At 35.8% G+C, this 17,448-nt stretch overlaps 1 protein-coding gene across 1 annotated transcript in view; it reads right to left on the bottom strand.

The window, feature by feature from the left end:
• The window catches only part of LOC120772502 (gamma-1-syntrophin), a 134,337-nt gene that overhangs the window by 90,826 nt on the left and 26,063 nt on the right, over nucleotides 1-17,448 (bottom strand). The window contains exons 2-3 of the mRNA XM_040101149.1: nucleotides 878-1,250; nucleotides 78-353 (exon numbers count right to left, since the gene is read on the bottom strand). The gene's annotated coding sequence lies outside the window, so the exon portion shown is untranslated. The remainder of the gene's footprint in view (nucleotides 1-77; nucleotides 354-877; nucleotides 1,251-17,448) is intronic.

Genomic DNA, 17,448 nt, shown 5'->3' with positions numbered 1-17,448 from the left:
TTCTTGCGGACGCCCATAAATACATAGGCGAAACCAAAGAATATGAGAAACGAGCAAACATTTTTACTTGTACTTACCACTGGCGTAAATAAATGAAGGACGCGAAATAATACAGCCGTCAGAGGCTAGGCTGCTATTGAAAATATACCGTGTTTTGTTGTCGTTTGTTACTGTTATTGCTGGCTGTCAGTGGCACAGCCCACTCGACGAGTACGCTCGTGTTACTTTGATAGCGCTCTTGGGTAGCTTTACACTCACGCTATAGCGTTTACTCTCTCAATTGTCTTTTATGTTTCCTATGTTCATTCGTTATGTTGCTGTTGTTGTTGTGGTTGATGCGCTCGCACAATCAGCTGTCAGAATGGTAAGGATATTGTTTTGAAACATTTGGGAAAATTATGTGATAAAAATAAAATCGAAAGGAAATGGTGAAGAATGAGGAGTAACACATGAAAATTGGCAAATTCAAACACACACACGCATGAACACAATATACACAACGCATTTTTAGCTCACTTTTAGGCGGTTTTGCATGTTGTATTTGCCGCTTATTTTGCTCAACTGAACGCGAAAACACATGAGCACACATCTACACGCACATTTAATGGATCTATACTAATATATCTGCCTCTGTATTTGTTACTTTAATGGGTAAGGCTGTGTTGCATGCAAGCGGAGCCAATTGAGCGTGCAAAAATATTTATTTATTACTTTTATTTAAATTTTTCAACGTTTAATTTTTTATTATTTTCTTTCTTTCATTTCACTTTTAATTTTTATTCGCAATAAATTTTCAAAAGCACTTGCTTGTTTTTAAAAATAATTTGCGCTTACTTCCACTTAAATTTCCACTATTTCCACTATCATTTCCTCTTACCTTCACAACACACGCACACACAACAAATTGGGTCACATTTTATGCGATTCCTTGGCGTAATAACATAAACTCGCACTTCACACAAGATTCCTGCTAATTCTCACACTTTTTAAACACTGCTTTGTAAAATTATAAAATTGCCTTCATTTCATTGAAGTTTAATTCACTTGAACTCATGAATTTTGCAAATATTTTCTTGTTTCCTTAAACTTTTTTCCTTCCAACAACTGCAACTGTATAATATTTTCACGCGCTGTCTTGGCCTCGCACAACATTCTCTTGCGCAATTCACGACATGTTTGCTGGGGACGACCAGTTGGGCAAACACAGCAACCATCTGTGAGCGAAGCAACCTGGTGTTGCCACAGTGTAGCTAAATATAGAAAGTAGAAAAATCAGAGAGTAGAGAAGAGTGAAAAAGAATTGAATGGAGTAGATATTATAATAAGTCGAAAACAGCTCAAATGGAAATCAATCATTATATAATAGAGAAATCCAGAATATTCCTTAAATATTAGAAAATAAAGGTGTATATGAAAATTAAAAGATATGCGCCACAAATAATGACTTGAAAATTAGTTGTTTATATTTTTTTATATATTTATATGAAATATATTCCCATATTCATAAAAAGTATAAATTTTAGATTTTTCCCAAATAGTTTTTTATAAATATAATATACACTGTGGCAAAAAAGTACAAAAATTTAATAATTCATTAATATTTATTTTGTCGCCTTCAAAGTAACCCCAACCAGATGTAATGCACTTACGTCAATGATTTTTCCAGTCCTCGAACACTTTTCATTAGCACTTTTTCAGCTGCTTCAGTGAATTTTGTTTTATCTCTTCGATCGATGAAAGCGGGTTCCGGAGCCGTAATTTCAGCTTGGGGAACAAGAAAAAATCACATGAAGCCAAATCTGATGATTCGATGCGATGGTGCATTATCATCGCGTAAAATCCTTTAATTGTTCTTCCACAATTCCGGCAGTTTCCGAAGGAAGTTCTTACGCAAACATCTCAATACGGCCAAATAGAACTCCTTTTTGACTGTCTGTCCCTCCGGAACAAATTTATGATGCACCAAACTACGAATATTGCAAAAAATATCAGCTTCACCTTAGTTTTTGAGCGGTTTTGGCGTGGTTTTTTGTTTTCGTCTCGTTTTTTTTCCTCCATTCCGATGATTGTTGACTTATTTGAATGTCAAACTCATAAACCCATGTCTCATAGACAGTTATAATGCTCTCCATGAATATGGGATCGGAATTCCCATAATCAAGGTTGTCCAAAGAGTCCTGTTTATGATACTCTTTTTGAAGAAAATTCAGCTTTATCGGGACGAGTAAAGCAGGAACGTGTTTCATATCCAAAATCATTCCAATTTCATTAATATTGATGACACCTTACATTCTTCTTGTGGATAATGTTGGATTTGCGCTTGATATTTTTGTAGAATATATCTTAAACGAATTTCAATTCGAACCTGGAAAAGTTCACGAAGCTATAGCAATTGCAATATACTATATACCTGGCTCATGAACGTTTTATATCATACTTCAAAACACGACAAAAAAAAATTACGGTTTGGTGCGGTATATGGGCCGGCGACGTCATTGAGCCGTACTTCTTCCGTGATGATCAAGACCTAGACGTTACTTTGAATGAGAATAGCTACCGCTCAATAATAATCGAATATTTTTGGCCGGAATCGGTTGAAATGGACTTGGACAATATGTGGCTCTAACACCACGGCGCCACAGCGAATGACAATCGATTTATTGAAAACCAAGTTTGTCGAACGTGTTATCTCACGAAATGACCTAGTCGACGTTTCGGTCGTGTTATTTGACGCCATTAGACTTTTCCTGTGGAGCTACGTCAAGTCTATGGTGTATGCCAACAAGCCAGCGACGATTTGTAAATTTCGTATAAATATCGAACGTGAAAATGCAGCAGTATCGGCCAATTTATGCCAGAAAATTTTCAAAAATTGAGTTCAACGTGTGGACTTTTGCAAGGGTGCTCGTGGTGGCCATGCAAAAGAAATCGGCAAAGTGGCATCGAATATACATACTTTTACAGGAATAAAGAACTTCATTGATATCCCAAACCGTTTTGCAGCGCTCTTTTTGGAAAACCTGTTATAATACAACATTGAGTTTTGAAAAGAGATTTCAACTCTTTCTTAAAAGAAAGTTTAATACGAATTGACCCTGCCTTTGAGAAAAATATTGTGGATTTTGAATTCAGGCGTGTATCATCTAGGAAGTTCATCAGCTTAGATTTTGTGGTTAAAGTCGAATAAAATTACATCAGTATTAGTCGTCCCGGACTTTGGATTAATCATCTAGTAGGAGTAGGGGCAAAAATAGGCATTCCAAGTAGCCCACTAAATCCATATAAATATTGATAAATACAAAGAAAAAAATTTTTTTAAAGTTATAATAATTATTTGTGTTAAAATTACTCGCTAGTTTTGAGTTTTGTTTAAAACCCGGTGCAGATGGAATCAACAGAGTGGAGAGAAAAATATAGCGAAGTGTTATAGTAGATCATTATCCCTGAGAGTGTCAAATCTTAAACCGATTGTGTGCTTTCATTTAAAATATATAATTCCTTAATAACATTCAAATTAAATACAGGAAAGGCCTAGGAGTTTTTAAGTACCAGATAATTTATTGAGAAGCCAAAGAATTCTCTTGGTGCTGTAAGCGGGGCAAACAACCACGAAACTTAAGTATTTTATTTACGCAATAATGTTAGTTAGTAAAATTCTACTTTAACATGCCTTACTTTAAGAAACGGCAGTTATCAAAGACACAATATCATTTCTCTTTTGGTAGCAAGAAAAACCACAATAGCCTGGATACCGCACAGTTTTATATGGCGAATTTTTTGAAACTTTTGCACAAAAAAGCACAATGATAGGTTATCAAACATCAACAAGTTTTGGCTTATGTTTACCGTTAAGTTCACTTCCCAAAAAAACTCCGACAAGAAAAGTTTCCTTGAAGCTTATACCTGTTGTTCAAGTGATTTTCAAAGTGTTTGCAATTGAGCTTTTGTGCTTTAGTTGTTATGTAGTGATGTTAAGCACCTGATGATTGTGTACCCACAGATGGCTCACTCTTCTTGCAGGAATAATTTTAATAATGTTTATTTTTGGCAGTAGGTTAATCGCTGTAGCTGTTTGTAATTAAAAAGGTTATTAAATTATGTATTATTATACTAAAAACTGAAGAAAAAAGGAAGAGATTTTATCAGAGTTTCAGGTGGCGAACAGACCAATTAACAGTTAGTTGAGTTTGTAGAACGGTATAAGAAAAACGGTGTATGTCATAGTTGACTTCGCTTTTATATGACTATATTTACAATCTATATTGAGGTTATGAAAACTTCAATTTTGTAGAAGTTTTTCATTATTTATACCAAAAACAATAGCTAGATATAATAAATTTCTGATATCCGCAAAACTTTTAAAAAAAATTTTAAATAAGTCTTAATAGTCAATAAAATTAATGCATAGGGTTATACGCCTGTATGTATGCAGTAATAATAAAATCAAGCAAACTTCACTGAAATCTTCCATCATTAGACTTCAGAACCATATTTTTATAATATAGATAGTTAATAAACATTGATTGGTAAGCTTAAACGCCAGAAAGTATATAGTATCATTAAAGTCAGGGGTTGTAATGGGGTATAGGGGTGTAGTTATTTATTTATTTATGGGGTATCGTCATGCCTCTGGCTAAGCAGATACAGTCGTAGAGCTATACCAAATTCCTGCTCTTGCGTCCTCGCTGCTCAATCTCACATGGACGGCTAAAAGAGAGGAAGATTCAGCGGAGTCACTCGGAAATATTCGGTTTAAGGGTTCACTGAAATCCAATTGCAGCGTAAGTTCACCAAAGGTACGTCGGTGAACGGGAGACGGTTTTGAAATAAGCGGCTCGATATATAAATCTCTATACTGCACGCCTAGCCCCCAATGAAAATAAAAAAACAGCCTCGGATGAGAGACTCGCATAGGAAAATTCATCAAGCTACCTGGCTGTTGCCAGTGTTTTAGAGATGCGTACGCTTTGAGGTCAAACATTAACTCGGATCACTATCTTGTTGAAGCCAAGATAGGTAGCCGCCTATATGCAGCAAAATATGTAGGTCAACAATCATAAAGAAGGTACGAAGTGGAGAAGCTGCAATCACAACAGATAGCCGAACATTTCATGCTCGACTTGCACCCCTGCTTTCTGAGAGCACTTATTAGCAATTCGGTATAAAAGAAATGTAAGACGGTATCTCAAGCTCCTTACATACATCTGCAAATGAAACCATAAGTTTTCGGAAAAGAAAAAAAAAGTTGAAACGGTCAGGAATGCTGTGTTCAGTGGAGAGGAAACAGACTACTTTCCACGCAACGTTACAATCGACCACGACATGTGCGGGATGGGTTACATACCGAGAGTTGAAGAGTACGAAGGTATGACAAGTGAGAAGACAGCAATGCTCGAAAATTTTACGAAAAGATGCGGCGACTAACAGAAGGAGAAAATCATGAAAGATTAACAAAATTTCGAAGCAAAACTTGCTTTTGTTCATATATTCCACGAAATCCATTCTTTGACCTCTAATAGCGCTCATAATACACGAAAAATTTCCATTGTTTCTTTAAAAAAACTATTTGCAGCCTTTGAGCATTATTATACTTGTACTTGACATTACTTTCTTTTATGCTCCTACATAAAAGTTTGCTTTTTCGGCATTAGCAGAACACAAAAAAGTTTTGCATACTTTTAGCCGCAATAAACAAATATTGCAATAATTTCGTACCGAGTAAGCTACAACAATGGCATTTGTAACTCAACAACAAATTTTTCGTCTACAAATCACATTGATTTCAAAGTCAATAATTCTCTTTAAGTCAACAAGAACGATGTAGAGTAATGCGCGTTATCATTACGCGCTTTTAGGCGCGCAACCGTTGGTTGGTTTTGTGGCTGTTATTAATGCCCGTAAATTTCAACATTGGCAATAAGAGCGGGAAACTTTTACTTTGCTCAATTTGTTGGCACCCAAAAATATGCAAAGTAGTCATAATTTTACTTTAGCCTGAGGATTGGCATTTGCCTTTTCGATTCTTTGATTTCAGTTGTTCGTGAAATTTCACAACAAAAATGCTTGATAAACAAAACTTTTTTATGTGTTGAATTAGTTTGAAAATATTGTAAATAGAAAGTTGGTAGGTTCTAAATATGTTTGAAAAAAAGGAGAAGGAAAGAAAATCGAAGGAAAATTGCTGATTAAAAAGCAAACAAAAGATATGTTGCAGAATTTCAAAAATTTCGTGAAAAGCAAAATATATTTTTTGTTAAATAAACAAGTAAGGTGTATTTGCATACCAAAAATAATGCTTGCGCCAAAAGGCATGCTACGCTTTAGTAATAAAAAAGGTAAATTATAAAGCTAAAAATTGAATAAGTAAACAGCAAAGAGGAAGTGGCAATTTACATAAACCTACAACAGCCACAAAACTAATGCCGACATTAGTGAATTTATTAACCGCACAGCTTTCATACCCTCCACAGCTTTGCATAAGCTCTTTTGGTTTTATAGATAACATTATACCCAACCTTATCGATAATTTAGCAGTTTTCCGTTTATTTTTCATGTGCAGGCGTCTCAAGAAACTTTGCAACATAAATAACACCTCAACACTCGCGCCTCAGCCCCACGCACGGCCAACTTTTCGTACGCAAATAAAGATAAATGAAGGTGTTTGCTACAGTGCATTTGTAGATTACCAAAAGGCCGAAAAGAAAAATATGTGTGGTTGCCTTTGAATGACTGCAATTTTTTCACCTAATTCCATAGTTTTTGCTGCGAAGAAAAACTTTTTTCATTTCACCTAATAGCATAGTTTTAGGCGTTAGGCATAAGCTATACAGAGTACTAGCGCTTTTGTGGCGCGCGGTGGCGGAAATTGAGTTGAAAAAGTTCGTCAAACAACTATATTTGCTGGGCATGCGAATATTTTGCGTCCATTGAGAATATTTAAATCTCCCATGTCCGAAATGGGTTCATTAGTTAACTGTATGTGGGATATGTTTGCGAGAAGTAGGTTGCTTAGATTAATATAATAAAAAAAAAAATTTCCATTATCTAATGCATACATTTAGGCACCGTATACACCACAATCATTCACTGCTATTGACCTATGCACTCACGCGTGCGGCTATTATACGCGGCAGAAACCAACATTTCATTAACGCCGCATTCAAAGATCGATTCCAGTTATTACCAGCATACGCTGTTGCCATTAAACTCACACTATTGCGCAGCAGTTCATTACTTTCGCATTTATCCGTCGTAATGTGTAAAGTAAATAATTGCAAATCTTTGCAATCCTCACACCTCGCAACTCGAAGCCAAAATACACACTCGTAGGCGCGCTAATGCTGCCGAAAATCTTACGAGATCGCATTAATTAACTTCACTTCCGCTGTTTTTGTTTTTTTTTCACGCAAGTGTGGTTGTGCGTGTGTGTGTGCACTGCCTATTACTGCCTACTTCCGTTGGCGTAGTTCGGCTTTTCTCAATTCTCAGTTTGCGGTTTTTGTGTTGTTTTAACGCCTTGTTAATGTTTTTGTTGTTCTTGAGCGCATTTTCCGCTTATTCATTCAATTTCGCATTAATTCACTACCTGCGCCTTGTTATTGTTTTCCATTGTTGTTGTTTATGTATTGGATTTGTGTTGCGTAATGCGTTATTTTCTTAGCAAAAACTTTTAATTAGCACCATGAGAAGCTCAGGTCGGCATAAGCCAATATATTTACACTTTAATTAACGTTTAGTGAAAATTAATTTAACTTTGCTGTGCATAATTTTTGGCTCGTTGTTGTTGGTTTTTGATGTTGTTTTCTTCGTACCTATTTCGATGGCGAAGCACTTTAAGAAATCTCTGTAGAAAGCTATTTACTTATGAGGTGAGAGTTGTGAAAATATGGGGAAAATATAGCCAATGAATTTATTAAACAAGTTCGTTGCCTTTGAGATCAATCCGACTCCAAAATATTCCCGATAAACTAAAGTCACATTTGGTGAGAACGATGTTTCGGTTTTCTATCCTGAAACCGTAAACGAGTTTTTTGATATCTGCCCACAACTATTTTACATCCTACTAAGACTTCGTTCACACGAGGAGTGACAACTCATTATCGGCAAATCCTTCTATTCAGGTATGCGGTGCACAAAAATAATTCTGATTAGCTAATTTTGGTCCTTAGAAACCTATTCGTAAATAATATTAATATTTGCATAATAAATAACAAAAATGTATAATAAAATTTAAATTTCCGATTTTGGCCAAATTTCGGATTTTTCAGCAATTGTTTCATTACGTTTTCGGTCTTTATCAATTTTCCTCTGACGTTTGATGAATGCCCAAACATATTCAGTAATGTTTACATCGGGGCTCTGCCGAGGCCGTCTTGTCGTATCGTAAAATCCAATCTACAGTTCGAAAAAGCAGATTGCCCGATACAAAGTCATGGTCCTTTAAAATTGTGGTATACCCGGACTGATTTAAAGTACCATCTCCGAATCTGTTTAGCGGCTGACCTGCATCTCTCTTCTTCTCATGTGGTAGAACTGATCAATAACCATAAAAACCGATTTTTTATGGGTGGCGATTATAATGCTTAACATACTCACTAACCATAAAGGGCAGAGAGTTATTGAAAGCTCTTAAAATGTCTGAGTGAAGTATAATGTTTACTATTATTTTTTCATTACCAAACATATCTCTTCAAATTATATGTGCATAGAAAACGGTTTGGATATGACTTCTGTCCATGCACCAATATATTCAACACTACACGTAAGAGTTGTTATCAAGGTACCACCGCTTACGCTAGCAAATAAAAACAGTGACTGGGAATACTCTGAGGAAATGCTATCCATTGTTAATAATCACGTAAAAAAAGTTGTAATTGCGAGCTAGATAAAGAAATCAAGAATTTGACAAACACAATTCAATATGCGGCCTGGAGTAGTACATCAATTAAAAGAAACGTCACAGCTGGTCATAAGTATATCAAAGAAATTAAATAAATGGTTACAGAAAAATGCCGATTGCGCCGAAAGTGGCAACAAGATCTCAATCTGACAAACGTTGTTTTAAAGGCATTTAAATATATAACTATCGGCAATTATCTGAAAAGCTTATCCAATGACCATGATTATTCACTTTCGAAGTGTACAGCAAAATTTTCTCGATCCGTAACTCAGCATTATCCCATCAGAAAAGCAGATCAGTCAAGGACCAAGAGCGATATAGAGAAAGCAAATGTTGTTTTTAGAATACCTTGAAGGTCTCTTTAAACCATATGACCAATGCAACAGAAATGGAACCTCATATTTACGCTAATTACATCGAAATTCCTCTAAGAACTAATGATGAGGTTTATGTAGGAATAAAAAAACTGATGGCTAAACATTGACCTTTTTACCAGCGAAATACTGAAACAGCTTCCTCAAAACGTTATAAGTTAAATTACTGCTATAATGAACGCTACTATTAATCTACAATATGTATCTATTTACTGGAAAACTGCAGAGGTGATTATGGTCAATAAACCTGTTAAGCCAGCGCATGACATTACTTCGTATCGGCGCTTATCTCTTCTGCCAACACTTCAAAGCTTTTGGAAAAACTTTTGCTGTGCGTCTTAACAACATAGTTGAAGAGAGGAAGCTGATACTGGTGCATTAGCGATTCCAAAACAAAGTCTTAAGATGCGTTATCAATACGCCTTGGCATGTTCCAGTCACGATCTTGAACGCGATCTTTCTGATTGATTCAGTTGCTGCATCAATCAAAAAATATATAAAGTCTCATACGGAAAGACTTTCTGACCATGTGAAGACTGAAGCCATAGCTCTTGTCGTTCAAAGTAAATGGAAAGAAAGGCTTATGCGCAAAAAACCGTATCACCTTATACAATAGCCAGACTCTCTGCAATTTATTCGCAGAGCAGCATTAATTATTTCGTACAATACAATAAGCAAAACAAATTATTCGTTGGTTTATTTTCTGTTAACTAGTTACAATGGAAATTAAATAAAAAAAAAGGTAAATGTGGTAAAAGTGTTTACTAAACGAGGCTTGAAACTGGCTGTATAGGCTTTTGTATGAAAAATTTCAATTGTTTAATTATGTTAATTAGTTTAATTATGCAAAATACTATTATTTAAACAAATAGATCATGAAAAATTATTTTTAATGTAGCAGGAACATTTTTCCTTGATTTCTCAAAATTTCATCGATTTATCTCTAGTAGCTTATGAGAAAATAATTTTGCAATTTTATTGTGTTCTAAATTTCAACCTTCAATAACTTTAAGAAAATAAAAAAGAATTTTGATGAAATATTTATATCACGGGGTATGCTGCTTCTGGTGCAACGGCATACGTAACATAGACCCACACATTTTCAGCTAATAGCTTAAACTAGCCTCATGGTCGGATAACCATAATATGGAACTGATGGATTGAGATGACTGGAAAAATTGAGATAAGGTCTCTTTATTGAATACATGATATGTTTTGCCAAGGAAAAACTTGCATATTTCCCAATAACCAAATAAAAGTATTAGAGGTACTTAATAAGCACCATCAGGACTATTGAAATCTAGAAAAAATCTGTTGCATTCTCTTGCAGTTGAGGCAGTACGGAACAGCGTGTCACTCAAAATCAATGATCATCCAAGTATAATGTTTTAAAATTTCGATAAACATATACAGTAACTCTAATCGTATCGATAAAGGCCCTTGGAAGTTTATTTCTTAAGAAATGTTGAGGTTTTTCAAAAAAAAATTTGTAATTTTTTCTAAGTAAAGAATTGTCTACGCCAATTAAGAAGAAGAAGAAAGAAAGTTCTGCAAACAAATTTTAAAAATAACCTTTTTTGATACCATTTCTTAATATATCATATATGTATAGATCTTAACATGGAAGCGGGCTCTCTAGAAGGACAATTTGCTCTAATACTTTAGCTTTTCAGCGTTACAGGACCTTAATAATAGGATAAGGAACACGATACTAATTTGAGACAACCAGACTCTACGTTCACATTATCATTTTTTCTTAGAAACGAGGAGAATATTCACAAACGAAAATTCTCGAAAAGAAAGTTTTGGCAATGTTTCAACATTGCTTGAAATTGAATTATGTTTTAAGATATGAATTAATTTCATTTACATCAAAAGGTTAACAATTTTTAAGATACATTTTTTTTTTTGAAAACGTTCTCACAATAGAATAAGCTCTAATGAAAAAATTCAAATAATTATTCGATTTGAAATGAAAGTGATCTTGTGCAAATAAAACTAATGATTTAAAATTTAGCAAAATAATCATATAAATTTTAAATAATTTTACTTTTATTTATGGGAATTCCGCCGCTTGTTGGAATCAATTATACCCCTATGGCTCCAAACAATAGCACCCGTATTAAAATTTATTACCAAAAAATCCAAAACAGAGACGAATGTGTTATGCAATTGACAATTGTCGCTATAATAATCACGTACGTGTTAATTTTTTCCGCAACAAAATGAGTGAAATGCAAAAACAAGTTTCACTGCAATACTGATTGTTGTCACCACATAATGCAGTTCAACACGGCGATTGCCGTTCGTTTCGTTTGCAACTGGCTTTCTGGTTGAAATTGCCACTTGAAAATACATGTATTTTAAAAATTAACTAATTTGCGCAAATTCCGTGAAATTGTCATCAAATTTTAATAATTCATAATTAAAAAACCACGTCACGACATGCAATAAAACCACAAACTTATTTTTTCAACAACAACAAATGGGTGCATTTGACTGAATGATATATGTATATACTTGTATATGTGTGTGTGTCAGATCATGCCATTGCAATTTCATTCCCTCATCGGTTTTGAAGCTCGAGCCAGTGTGGTCGGCTGACTGACGTTGTCACAACAACAGTCAAACCATAAAATGGCGTAGAGGCGCATAATCAGCGGCGAATATGATGGCAAAGCCTTTTCATTACTGAAAGGCACCTACTTGTATACAAGTATTTGTAAACACACAGTGACTTCGTTTACTATAAACGAAATATTTATTTATTTGCCGAGTGCTGACTACAGGGGTAGATGGATGTTGATCATTCCCAGAAAAAAAAATTAACCGGTTTTCAAATCCCTATTCGAAAGAAAAGAACTGGGTTTTAAAAGATTCAAAATACTAAGTGAAATTAGCTGCTTATCCAAAAAGCCCTTCTTTTCCATTACCCCTCTTAGCTTTCAATTTAGTAGTTTGAAAGTTGGAGATTCAGCATCCATACGCATGACAAGTACAAATTAACGTAGCGACTGTTTTATGGCCGATTTAAAGTCCGTTCAGCTCATAATTCTAAAGAGATCTTTCACTGCAGAATTTCTAGAGCCATCACAGCGGATTTGCGTTTTTAGATGATATAGTTAATCGACTATGGTATGAGCGATAACTACTATTTGTATTATTAGTCAAAAGCGGATTTTACTTCTCAAAAGGTTTGACTAAAGCAAGACCCACACAAAATGGTATAATTGTTTTTATTGTTTGGCGGCAGTTGCTGAGTCATAAAAGTTCTGAAGATTTTTAATCATATCCGTCAAAGGGGAGGGTAGATAAAGGAAACCAAGCATCTTCTTTTCTTCGTACATAATGCTTACGCAGTCGTTCCTCCTTTTCGCTGTTTGTCGCCAATTGGTGATTCCAATTGTAGACAGGTCCTTCTCTACCCGGTCTTTCCAACAGAGTGGAGATCGTCCTCTTTCTCCTTTTCCTCTGCTTCCCTGACGGGGAAACTGCGTCGAATACTCTCACAGCTGGATTGTTTTCATCCATTTGAACGACATGACTTAGATGGAGAGCCGCTGTCTCTTAATTCGCTGAATTATATTAATGTCGTCGAATATCTCATACAGTTCATCGTTCCATTGATTGCGATATTCGCCGTTACCAATGCGCAAAGGACCATAAATCTTCCGCAGAACATTTCTCTAACCGGGCGCCAAGTCGCGAGTGTGACGACTGTTTGATGACAGGAGATATTTCGTCTCCCCCTCATTCCTTACCAGACCCATTTGATTCGCTTCCTTATCCAGTCTGTAGAAAGCAGAACTAACACGCGGTTGCGGTCAATGATATCAATATCATCGTACCTTTTCTGTTCCGATCTACAGCTCGTATTATTTTCTCCAGCAGTAGATTGATGAAGTTTCATGATAGTGAGTCGCCTTGTTTAAAACCATGTTTTGTATCGAACGGCTCAGAGAGGTCCTTTCCGATTCTGACGAGATGGGCGCTATTTTGCCTGCACTTGGAAATATTTTACAAGTGCTGATTCGGAAGGTCATAAATATTCATTCAGAAATTCCGTGGATGCTTCTTGCTTTATTCGTAAGAATGCTTAACGCTAGATGGCGCAATCTATGTAATGACAGTTCAAATGGATTGAACTTTCAATCGGCAGGTTTGTTTTATACAACCATATCTTCTTACAGAAAATTGGGAATTCTAACACTATGTTAGTTCTTAAGTCATCAAGCCATAAAAAATAGTGCAATATGAGAGCTTGGGCTTAAATAAAGTATTAATTTAACCCCTAACCGCAATTTCTCAGCTTGGATCATACTCAAAAACTAAAATCGCTAGATCTCTCAACAGTGCAGTTCATTACAATTTCTCTGAATAACTGTAAATATGAATAATATTGCGAAAATCATATATTAGAGCTTTTGCATGCATCACCGTCATTATTATGCGGTCACGGGTGCACACCCCAGTAGCCCAACCGTATGTTGCAACCGACATAAACGGCAACACTGTGTACGTATATAACGGCTCATATAAATAAAGAAATATATGTTACGTGTGCGCACGTATTTACGCGTGTGTGAACCCATTTTGATCCTCTCCATTCAGACACAGAATACACAGAATCATTTCGCGATGAAAATTAAAATTGTTGACAATAACTGTTTTTGCACTGCCTATTTGTACGCAATTCTCGACAATATTGTTACAAGGTGCGTTCCAAAGTAAACAGGATTTAAAAAAAAAAAACAGAACAAATGTTTTTTCAATTTATTTTATTCAAAATAGTCTCCTTCTGCTTCAATACAGCTTTTTGCGCGGTCCAAAAGCATGTCGAACGAGTGTTTTAGCTCTTTGGCCGGTATGGCCGCCAGTATACTGGTGCAAGCCTTTTCAATGGACTCTACGTCTGCATAACGCTCTCCTTTCATGGGCAAATGCATTTTTCCGAAAAAGAAGAAGTCGCACGGTGCTATATCAAGTGAACACGGGGAGTGGTTAATGTTTAAAATGTGATTTTTTGGTCAAATAATCGGTCGCAAGTGTCGATCGATGAGACGGCGCATTATCGTGCAACAAATGCAAACTTTCATCTTCGCGATATTCGGGCCGAACACGTCGAATACGGCGCACCGAACGTTTCAAAACTCCAAGGTAGAATACCGTGTTAACGTTTTGGCCGGTGGAACAAATTCTTTGTGGACAATAAGCTTGGAATCATAAAAACAAATCAGCAATGTCTTCACCTTTGACTTCTCCATGCGCGATTTTTTCGACTCGTCCGGGGCCTTCCATTCAGCACTCTGACGTTTCGTTTCGGGATCATATTGGAAACACCACGCCTCATCACCAGTCACTATATTGTAAAGAAAGTTTTTTTCCTTTCTGACCTGTTTAATGATGGCCTTCAAATGTTGGATTCTAAGCAAATTTTGTCGTCAGTCAATTTGTGCGGAACAAACCGTGCACACACCTTTCGTAAGCCCAAATGTTCAGTCAAAATGCGATAAATCTATGTTTTAGAGCTGTTCAATTCCATTTCCATGAATTTCAATGATGATTTCGGCTGATTTGAAAACGTTGAAACCACTCGTACACTCTGCAATTGGATAGGCCATCATCGCCATAAACTTGTTTCATCAATTGAAACGTTTTGATAAAAGTTTTACCAATTTTAAAACAAAATTTAATGTTGGCTCTTTGTTCGAAGCTCATTTTCGCACCGACGACACAAACATACTGACACTTAAAATGCAATAACTTCACTTTCAATTTATGAAATGTCATGAAATTCACTGGACAATCGATAAAGATAGCAGATTCTAACGCACCAGTCGTCATATAGATGGCGCCACCAGGGGGAGCTAGATTCAAAAAGTCCTGTTTACTTTGGAACGCTCCTTATGGTACTACTACTGCTACCGTTACAGTTTTTGTTGCCGCAATGCGTGGCACTCACATTCGCCTGCCGTCGGCACTTCTGCCGCTGACCACATTTCATTTGCAGTAGCAGGCAATATGCAACGCCCAGTACTTATAATTGTGCCTGTTTGTTGTTGTTATTTGCAGTTTAGCAATTCGTGACTGGCGCAAAATTACACGCATTTTCACAGCAGATTAAAATGTATACCATTTTCACGCATGCGAAAATTACCGCGAAATGTTGCAAGTGCAATATGCTAAACTCAAACATATGTATATGTACCATAGAGGGATGCAAGTGTGTGAGCAACATGAAATTAAAAGTAGAACCATATCCTTATGTTTTTATACACATTCGTATAAATTAGTACAAAGGTTTTTATTGTCGATATTCTACTAAAATTTTTACTGGATCGTAAAGTTGCATAGTTTTGTTCTACTAACGACAATTGCATCAGCGGGGAGTAAACAAGTAACCGAGGTATGAAGGCATTATTTCATGTCATAAAATAATAATATTGATGTTTTCCTTTTGGGAGGTTGGGCCCGACAAGCATTTTCAAGAAATCAAACTTTGCCCAAAGTACAGATTAGGGTCCTGAAACCATTATGTATTTCATAAATTAGCGGACATTTTGTACCAGATCAACAGTACCCGACTTACCACATAGATGACGTTACTAGAACTAAATTCATGTAACTTTTAGTTAACATGTATGTATAAAGATATCAACTGGAAGTGCATGTCCTATTATTCACGAATATTTGGGTATGAGAAGGTTATTGCTTCGAATGCCCTCCACATCTATATTTTTCTCCAGTTCTGACCCCAGCGACTATTTTCTCAGATCTCAAAAGAATGCTGTCTGGGAAGAAATTTTTGTCGAATGAATTGGTGATCGTCGAAACTAAGACTTATTTTGACAAATCGGACTACAAATATGGTATCAAAAATTTGAAGGGTCGCTATAATCAATATAAAAATATTTGAAGGGAACTATCTTGAATAAAAAAGCGAATTTTGCCAAAAAAATGTGTTTTATTATGGTATATCTTAATATCTTGGTGAAATCATCTACTTTGCTTTTCACTCACATCTAATAAATTTTCTTGAATGTATCGAGTACTTTGGGTAGGAATGAAGAAAATGTAATTTTAGAAAGTAACCTAATGCTTGAAATGCTTTTAAAATTCTTTTGACGATTTGTTCGTAGTTTCACTTAATTACAAAGACAGTTGTCTGAAAATTTCTGTTTGACTTCTTTATTGGCAATCCACAATTCTCTTTGAGTATCCGTCGTTGTGACGAACTATGGATCTTCCTTCAGGCGTCGAATATTTGGCTCCTTCAATTCTATGTTCGACAGACCTTGAAATTTTAATACTAAGTATATGAATCAATTTCTATCCCTAGTCTGTGACATTTCAAATTATTTCAACAATCCCAGCTTTACGGGAAGGGGCGGTATATAACTTTTTGAGGAGCCACCAAAGTTTCATCTACGACGTTCGCCAACTTTTAGCTCCCTAAGAGGCCAACACTTTTTGGTTCAGTAATTTGCTTGGTCTCTAATATCCCAAAAACACATAGAGCAAAGGAATTTGGTAAAGCCTGCTTGTTATCAGAGGGATATGCCTAATTTTCTTAAATCACAGCACACTGGTCTTCATGTTTTAATTTGTAATTTAATTATAATTCAAAGTTCTTAAAGGTTTCGTTGAGATGTGCTGAGTGACTGAGAGTAATGGAAGTGTGTAAACCGCCATTGGGAAGCAAAATTTATTTTTGAATAATATGTCCAACAAACCTTTGATATTGGTACAAAACCCAACTGGTTCTTTGAGATGAATAGCTGATGACAGATTGGGGTACGAAATTGTCCACCACCGTTTGGAATTATACAATTTTCAGAGAAGTTATAACCTTCTTTCTGCTTTTTTTGCTCGCACCCTTGAGTTTACACTCTTCTGCTCGGACGACATTATGCTATATTGAAGCAAGATCTATAATCCAATGATAAGTTAACACGTAGTTGAACCAGGCCATTGTCACTATCGGAGCGGGAACATTCAGGTAATAATAAGTTTGTTAATTTTGTTTTAAAACCTAGTGCCTAGTGATTTTAACGCTAAGGACTTAGTAATAAACTTCATAGCCCAAACGTCGTGCAGCTATGGTTAATATAGTATAATCGACACTATTAGGTAGCGATGTCACAAGAAAGGTTCTAGGAAATTTCTTCTAAGATC

The sequence above is a fragment of the Bactrocera tryoni genome, chromosome 3 (assembly GCF_016617805.1).
Source record: "Bactrocera tryoni isolate S06 chromosome 3, CSIRO_BtryS06_freeze2, whole genome shotgun sequence".
Taxonomy (NCBI): domain Eukaryota; kingdom Metazoa; phylum Arthropoda; class Insecta; order Diptera; family Tephritidae; genus Bactrocera; species Bactrocera tryoni.
Note: the sequence above shows the minus strand (reverse complement) of the source record. Positions and strands in the feature narration are given on the sequence as shown.